Genomic DNA, 10,000 nt, shown 5'->3' with positions numbered 1-10,000 from the left:
TGCTTGGCCTTTGGTCTAAATTTTACATTCTATTCCGTTCTAAACAGTATATCAGTAAATTAATCCAAACGATTATTAAATACTGTATTACCAAAACTTTATCATTAACAAGATTAATCATAAAGAAACCAAATTTAGTCTCTCATTTCCTATTACTCACTGATTGATATTATTATTCAGAGGACAAGCTTTTGTTCATATGGAACGAGCCTAGAAGGGCTATTAACTTGAAATTCAATTAAATGAATTTAAGAAACAAGATATAAAAAGGAAAGACAATATACACGGATGAACCTTTTGTAATATTTCCAGAGTTAAGGGTCTGTTGCGTCCCTCAGGTTATTATTATTATTATTATTATTATTATTATTATTATTATTATTATTATTATTATTATTATTATTATTCAGAGGATGAAACCTGTTCACATGGAACAAGCCCACTGGGTCCAATGACTTGAAATTCAAGCTTTCAACGAATGTGGCATTTATTGCAAAGTTGCAACAGAAGGTAATGGGATATCGTAAGAAATGCCTAATTATTCTCTCTCTCTCTCTCTCTCTCTCTCTCTCTCTCTCTCTCTCTCTCTCTTTGTCTCGATAAGTGAGTACACGATGTCTCCTCTGATGAACTAACAAGTATTTGAGGCATTCTAATCCTTGTAACTCTCCTCTCTTCAATATACGTTGTGTAATTGATAATATAATAAGATCAAAACAAGTATTGGAAAATATAACTAGGTGAGATATATGCTTGGGTATTTAGATCTCTTTCTCTCTCTCTCTCTCTCTCTCTCTCTCTTTCTGTATGTGTGTGTCTTTGTCGTACCCTTGATAACTATAACCCTAACACTTCGTCTAGATACTTTCTTTTAAGCCTAACCAGAGCTCTATCTTCAGTATCGAGAACATCCATTCTTTTGTCATGTTGAGAAACCACTTCCCTCCCTCTCTCTCTCTCTCTCTCTATATATCTCTCTCTCTAGAAAGGAGAAGAGAACGCTACATGATAATACAGGTATGGAAACAAATAGAAGGAATTGCCGAAAATATCATGGAGCTGAAAATATCAGAAAGAGCAAGCAGAGGTAGATTAATAGTGCCCAAAATTTATACCAGGAAAACTAAGGAAAGCACACAGGACATTAATCCACTACGCAGCGTCTATTCACTGCGATGCCAGCTCATCTGAGGAACGTATCCGGAGTGAGCGTAGATGTGTTTAAGAATAAGCTCGACAAATATGTGAGCTGCATCCTAGACCATCCAAGATTGGAAGATGCAAAATATACCGGAAGATGTACTAGCAACTCTCTGGTAGACATTAGAGGTGCCTCACACTGAGGGACCTGGGGCAACCCGAACGAGCTGTAAGGTCTGCAAGGTTTATCTCTCTCTCTCTCTCCTCTCTCTCTCCAGTAATATGATGTGTAAGTAAGAAGATCAAAATATAGAAAAAAACATATAAATGTGTCAGATACGTAAGTATTATGATTCTCTCTCTCTCTCTCTCTCTCTCTTCTCTCTCTTTCGGATTTTCGTTAATTTCATTCACTGATAAATACTCGTCTTTGAACGGAGACTGATTGGCACTAGCAGTTGAGAGAGAGAGAGAGAGAGAGAGAGAGAGGAGAGAGCTATAGTCGATTCACTTTGGCGGCCTCTGATTGGCTGGTACCGGGAGGTAGGCCGCCTCTGATTGGCTGGTACCAGGAGGTAGGCCGCTCGCTCTGTGTCTCATTGTTTTCGTCTGGGGTTTAGAAAACTAGCAATATATTTATATTTCTTTATTTATCTCACTTTTTGTACAAGATAGGAAAGGTTTGGTCATACCACAGGATTCGGTATAAATTGTACAGCTAAGTCATCTTTTCCTGAAATCAATAAGATATAACACAAAGGAATTACAACGATTAAAAGTGAAGAGAGAAGCATTTAATTCTTTATACCCGTTTTTACTTATCATCGGTTTTTGCATAATTAAATCAATCAAGATAGAATAAAACTTATGTTTTCATACAAAAAATTCACCCTGAATACCCTGGTGCTTTCAGATTTTAGATGCGTGTGATATGTAAAGAGAAAATAAAGGATGTCTTCTTATGTTGCATCCGTAAATGATTCACGTTTGACGGTATTGCCGAGAGAATGTGATTTGCAAGACATCGTTGCCATAGATATAGAGAGGATAGATTGGACAGCGCATAGTAGCCAAAGGCAAAGTCTGTGACGTACTGTCTGGCGCCATTGCTATGCGGTCGTTCTCATGTAAACAATAGCGCAAACCCCTACAATCTTATGAGCAACCCTGTTTTCTCCGATGTCCCAAGACTCAAATGATTTATGCACCATTCACTATATACAATATGTAGTGCAGAAATAAAAGTATTTCATTTTGCTGATACGTATATATCTTCTACGGTTAAGCCATAAAGTTTTGTAGATACGGCAACCACATTTTGGTTATTTTCTCAGCGGTCTTTAATGATTGGTAAATTGTCTTTTCGGCATTTACCAAGGACAATGTGCACTACATATAGAAATAAGAATTTTAATTCTGTCTGCTGTCGTTTGTATACACTTGAGCAATATAGTTGACCAAGTTGTCGAAGTTATATGCCTTTCTTTCCACCATAAATTTGCAGTCCTGTTTTACTCTAGAGGTAGTACTAAGTACCGTTCTTTACAATTCTATACAATTCGTCATTTGGAATAATATGTTACGAGCTGTAGGCACGTACCACGGATAAACAACACCCCTGCTGTAATAACAAGCTTATTACAACATTCCTTAAGTATTTTATTAGATATATAAAAGCAGGGATGAAGTTGACTGCGATCTAACACAAATTACCCGAGGTTATTTCAACAGTCATAAAGATGCTCATGAATGAAAAAGTTCTCTTACTAAAACCTGCTCCTAGAGAAAAGTGAGCACACGATGTCTCCTCAGATAGGACTAACAAGTCTTTGAGACATCCTAATCCTTGTAACTCCTTGTAACTTGTGGAATGTGATCCCCAGTTCTTTTGTGAATTTGTTCCTGTAATTGACACAGTTTACGCCTTACGTGCACGCGATCGTCGCTTGTTTGACCCACGGTCTAGGTATATACCTAGACCGTTGTTTGACCAATCTCTTCCATCTATATCTATGATCGTTGTGTTTGTCGTCTCAGCAAGTGATTTGAGCTACCAATTAGCGATATAAGAAGGTTGCAGTTTCGACAATATTTACTATGTTATATCATTACATTTTCTGTAATTAAATACACAGAATTCCCATTATGACTGTCGACCATTTTCAATCCAGTATCATATAGTATGTCTGGACATATGGGATAAAAAAGATCATAATAATAATCAGATGGATACATCTGGCATCGTTAGCTTAGATCTTGGCGGGCCGCGGGGAAACTGTGGATAGACTTCACACTCTTCAACTCAGCCTAAGCTTTACTCAGGTTGTTTCAGAATATCGCTTCTAATTGTATTATATGAATATATTTTCAAACGAAAGAAGTGTCAGAGACTTATTTGAGTGATATGAAATGATAATCTCAGTGAAGTAATGAACAACAAAGAATTAAGAAAGATTGACATTCTTTCAGGTTGGGTCAAGTACGGATGCAACATTTAAAGACATTCTTCATTTTCTCTTCACATATCACACGCATCTAAAATCTGAAAGCCCCAGCGTATTCAGGGTCGTTCTATTGCATGAAAATACAAGTATAATTTGATCTTGATCGCATGAATTATTCAAAATCCGATGATAAATAGAAACAGGTATAAGGAATGAAATGTTTCTCTCTTCACGTTTACTCGTAAATACAGTGGCGGTTCGTCAGTAGGCAATGTGGCTCTGCAGCACCCCTTATAGGTTTCATATATATGCACAAAATTATGAATATGTACATAAATGTGAGATATTAAGTATAGAATATCAATAATCCTTAAAAAAACATTATTACCAACCTCTTGTTTTTGTAAACAAAATAAAAGCAAATGAATTGAAACGATACATGGAACTGCGGGTGCTCAGCAGTTTTAAATTTGCAAGCAGGTGACAATGTGGTAGCCAGCCTGCGCGTAAAGGTGACGGGGGCACTGCCCTCTCAAGCAGTGTTAGTCTACCTGTTGGAGGGGAAGGTGTGCTTTGATATTCGTCAGAGTTTTAATCATTATGTACTATTAGTGATAGTGATCAAATTACTGACGATACTGATGTTAATATCAAGGAATAAAAAAACTATATATGTAACAGCACCCCTATGAATGATAGCCACGAGCCACTGGTTGTAAATTCCTTTGTGTTTTATCTTACTGATTTCAGGGAAAGATTATTTAGTTGCACAATTATACCGAATCCTATGGTATGACCAAAACTTTCCTAACTTTTGCAAAACGTGTGATAAATGAACAGATATGATAATAATAATAATAATAATAATAACAATAATAATAATATCCTTTATTTCAGGCCAGGGCCATTATACATGGAATATGCAAAATACAGACAGTAACACAAAATCAAGATACAAGAGACAACATGATAAAAAAAATGAATAAACGGCACTATCCACACAATAGCTGAGGTAGCATAAAAGATAGTAATCATAATACTGGTAATAACAGTAATGATAGTGGAGAGAAAAAAAATGCCTTGAGACTTATAAAAGTTAGTGCACAGATTATATTACTTAAATTTCAACTAGAGACCTTAGATGTTTACAGTAGACAGGTCCAGAGGGCTAAATACGAAAATTGAATGTAGAAAAACTTTAACTTGATAGTATTCACAATAATAATGAAAAAGTAAAACATCAGCAATAAATATAATACAAATGACAGAATCTGCAGATGACATCTTGCCAATACAAAAATCAAGTCCTTTAGGAGACAAAGGCCTCATTTTCCCATCTTTTCCACAATTTAGATCTTCTTCTTGCTTCACTCCTTAGGATGCTTTGTGTGAGCGAGTTGCTGCTGTTTCTCACTGGCACTATCCACACAATAGCTGAAGTAGAATAAAAGATAGTAATCATAATACTGGTAATAACAGTAATGATATTGAAGAGAGAAAAAATGCATTGAGAGTTATAACACTTGGTGCACAGATTATATAACTTAAATTTCAACTAGAAACCTTAGGTGGTTACAGTATTCAGGTCCAGAGGACTAAATACGAAAATTTAATGTAAAAAAACTTCAAGTTGATAGTATTCACAGTAATAATGAAAAAGTAAAATATCAGCAATAAATATAATACTAATGACAGAATGTGCAGATGACACCCTGCCAATACAGAGATTAAGTCCTTTAAGGGACAAAGGCCTCATTTTCCCATCTTTCCCACATTTTAGATAAGAGCATAAAAATATAGCGTAGTACCTAAACGTGTCAGTGGTTTAGTTAAAAAAGCAAGAGCAAATGACTAACATCTAAGAATAAAAGACATTGCAATTGCAATATGTCTAGACACTTACTGGAATATATTGAGAACCCTCTCGTCTCAATCTATCTATAGCCATGGCTCTCACTCGATATGTGAAGACATAACACTTCTGAGATTTGGGTGCAAAATGACTATTATAAAGTTGTTTTCGAAAAACGATATATATATACATATATATATATATATATATATATATATATATATATATATATATATGTATATATATATATATATATATATATATATAATATATACATATGTATATATAAATAATATATATATATATATATATATATATTATATATAATATATATATATATATATATATATATATAATATATATATAATATACATATATTATATATATATATAGATATATATGTGTGTGTGTGTGTGTGTGTGTGTGTGTGTGTGTATAATATTTTCGTAAATATAAATATTACATATACATATATCTCCAATGTATACTATATACATATATATATATATATATATATATATAATATATATATATACTATATATACATAGTACATACTTACATACATACATACATACATACATACATACATACATACATATGTATCCATGTATATTATGCAAAGAAGAATAGCCGGTTCGCCTGTGTATGCATCATTGCAAAATGAAAACCCCGTTTGACTGTGGTCTGGTAAAACTATTTTAATAATAATAATAATAATAATAATAATAATAATAATAATAATAATAATAATAATGTGTGGCGCCGTGGCAGAGTGGGTTAGGCCGTCAATTGACTGGTTAAGCAACATTGGGGCTGGTAAGTCGTTGGATGGGTGACCGCTCTCCTTGGTGTTGATTCCTTGGGAAAGAATCTTTACCATAATTTCCTCAGTCTACTCAGCTGTAAATGAGTACCTATTCCTGATGGGGTAGGGTCCAGCTATGGGTTAAATAGCAAAACTCAGCAATGATGGAAAGAAATGAAGAATTAAACGACAACGACGTAAATGGAACCTCTGGCAACAGAGGAGCTTCATCCGGCAGCCAGGTATTCAGCCCAATTGAAGGGGAAGACGGTCAGGTACTTGGAGGTCGTCATCCAGCAACTGACCACCACAACGACAGTAACCAACAGCCTAAGATTGGAGCTACAAAAGCAAACCAGAGGAAGAAATGGACGAGAGAAGAAAATAAGGAAATATGGAGATGCTACATCAGAAGCAACCCGATGGAGAGAGGATATAGAAAAAGGTTGGTCAACATCTGGAATGAGAGGAATAAAACCCCCCAAACAGAGCAGAGGCTGGCAGACCAAGTAAGGAACATAAAGAAAAAGAACTGGCTCTCCCCAACAGAAAAAGAGAAACTCGAAAGGGAATTGACGCACGGCAACAAATTACAATAAGACGAACTGAGAGACGATGCCACAGAAGACGACAGGGATGATGAGGTATCAAACAACGACACACGAGGAAACACCGACGAAGTAACAGACAGAACGGAATGGGTAGAAAAGATCAGACAATGGATGAAGCCAGACTCAGAGAGAACAAAGATCCCCTCCATGAAAGCCTACAACACCAAGAAATTAAGGGAGAATGCAAGTGAGGTCAATGAAATAATGAGACTAATACACACCACCAATATTACAGAAACAAATAACTTGACATATGCAGGAGCAAGATTAGTAGCAGAACTGATGGGGACACGAACACCAACACCACCAGCACAACCAACCCAACAGAAACCAAAAAAGGAACCGCATTGGAAAATGCACCTGGAAAAGCAAATCATGGTGATGAGATTTGACTTGAGTAAACTGAAAGAGATGGCAGAAAAAAGGCTAAGAAGCAAGAAAACAAAGGAGGACCTGAACGAGAAATACAAAGTACACGAGAGGGGACTAAGCAACACAATAGAGGATGTAAAACAGAGGCTTAAGGCCAAAGCACATAAGAGCCAACGATGCATGAACAGGAATAAGGGATACCAACAGAACAAACTATTCGGAACCAACAGGAAAAGACTATACAGCCAACTAAGAGGGGAAGAGAACCACCAAGAAATTCCTGAAGCCGAACCAAGTAAGAGACTCTGGGAAAACATATGGAGCAATCCGGTATCACACAGCAAACATGCGACATAGCTCCAGGAAGTCAAGGCAGAAGAAACAGGGAGAATAAAACAAAGATTCACTGACATCACGACAGACACAGTCAGACACCAACTAAAGTAAATGCCCAACGGGAAAGCCCCAGGTCCCGATGAAGTCCATGGTTACTGGCTCAAAAACTTCAAGGCCCTACACCCAAGAATAGGAGAACAACTCCAGCATTGTATTACAAATCACCATGCGCCCAAATGGATGACCACAGAAAGAACATCCTTAGTCCAGAAAGACAGGAGTAATGGAAATATAGCCAGTAACTACAGGCCTATCACCTGCCTACCAATAATGTGGAAGTTACTAACAGGTATCATCAGCGAAAGGCTATACAACTACCTAGAGGATACAAACCCCACCAACTGACGGCTGCAGAAGGAAGTGTAGGGGCACAAAAGACCAGCTCCTGATAGACAAAATGGTAATGAAGAACAGTAAGAGAAGGAAAACCAACCTAAGCATGGCATAGATAAACTATAAGAAAGCCTTCGACATGATACCACACACATGGCTAATAGAATGCCTGAAAATATATGGGGCAGAGGAAAACACCATCAGCTTCCTCAAAAATACAATGCGCAACTGGAATACAATACTTACAAGCTCTGGAATAAGATTAGCAGAGGTTAATATCAGGAGAGCGATATTCCAGGGCGACTCACTGTCCCCACTACTCTTCGTAGTAGCCATGATACCTATGACAAAAGTACTGTAGGAGATGGATGATGGGTACCAACTCAAGAAAAGAGGCAACAGAATTAACCATCTGATGTTCATAGACGACATCAAGCTGCTCGTACCACTTATTACTGAAGGAGTGATAGAAAACGATCAGGCAAAGATCCTCTGGGACTATGGTATCAGAATAGTATCAAGGAAATAGATACCCTAATCCAGACTGTAAGGATTGTATCTGGGGACATCAGGATGGAGTTTGGAATAGAAAAATGCGCCTTAGTCAACATACAAAAGGGCAAAGTAACAAGGACTGAAGGGATAAAGCTACCAGATGGGAGCAACATCAAACACATAGATGAGACGGGATACAAATACCTGGGAATAATGGAAGGAGGGGAGATAAAACACCAAGAATTGAAGGACACGATCAAGAAAGAATATATGCAGAGACTCAAGGCAATACTCAAGTCAAAACTCAATGCCGGAAATACGATAAAAGCCATAAACACATGGGCAGTGCCAGTAAACAGATACAGCGAAGGAACAGTGGAATGGACAAAGGCAGAACTCCGCAACATAGACCAGAAAACTAGGAAACATATGACAATACACAAAACACTACACCCAAGGGCAAATACTGACATACTATACATAACACGAAAGGAAGGAGGGAGAGGACTACTAAGCATAGAGGACTGCGTCAACATCGAGGCACAGAGCACTGGGGCAATATCTGAAAACCAGTGAAGATGAGTGGCTCAAGAGTGCATGGGAAAAAGGACTGATAAAAGTAGACGAAGACCTAGAAATATACAGAAACAGGAGAATGACAAACAGAACAGAAGAATGGCACAACAAACCAATGCACGGACAATACATGAGACAGACTAAAGAATTGGCCAGCGATGACACATGGCAATGGTTACAGAGGGGAGAGCTCAAGAAGGAAACTGAAGGAATGATAACAGCGGCACAAGATCAGGCCCTAAGAACCAGATATATCCAAAGAACGATAGATGGAAATAACATCTCTCCCATATGTAGGAAGTGCAATACGAAAAATGAGACCATAAACCACATAGCAACCGAATGTCCAGCACTTGCACAGAACCAGTACAAAAAGAGGCATGATTCAGTAGCAAAAGCCCCCCACTGGACCCTGTGCAAGAAACACCAGGTACCTTGCAGTAATAAGTGGTACGAGCACCAACCTGAAGGAGTGATAGAAAACGATCAGGCAAAGATCCTCTGGGACTATGGTATCAGAACAGACAGGGTGATACGTGCAAACAGACCAGACGTGACGTTGATTGACAAAATCAAGAAGAAAGTATCACTCATTGATGTCGCAATACCATGGGACACCAGAGTTGAAGAGAAAGAAAGGGAAAAAATGGATAAGTATCAAGATCTGAAAATAGAAATAAGAAGGATATGGGATATGGCAGTGGAAATTGTATCCATAATCATAGGAGCACTAGGCACGATCCCAAGATCCCTGAAAAAGAATCTGGAAAAAATAGAGGCTGAAGTAGCTCCAGGGCTCATGCAAAAGAGTGTGATCCTAGAAACGGCGCACATAGTAAGAAGAGTGATGGACTCCTAAAGAGGCAGGATGCAACCCGGAACCCCACATTATAAATGCCACCCAGTCGAATTGGAGGACTGTGATAAAGCAAAAAGAAAATAATAATAATAATAATAGTAATAAAAATGTCAGTT

This window comes from Macrobrachium nipponense, chromosome 4 (genome assembly GCF_015104395.2).
Source record: "Macrobrachium nipponense isolate FS-2020 chromosome 4, ASM1510439v2, whole genome shotgun sequence".
Classification (NCBI taxonomy): Eukaryota; Metazoa; Arthropoda; class Malacostraca; order Decapoda; family Palaemonidae; genus Macrobrachium; species Macrobrachium nipponense.
The sequence above is the reverse complement of the archived record's forward strand: the minus strand, read 5'-3'. Positions refer to the sequence as shown.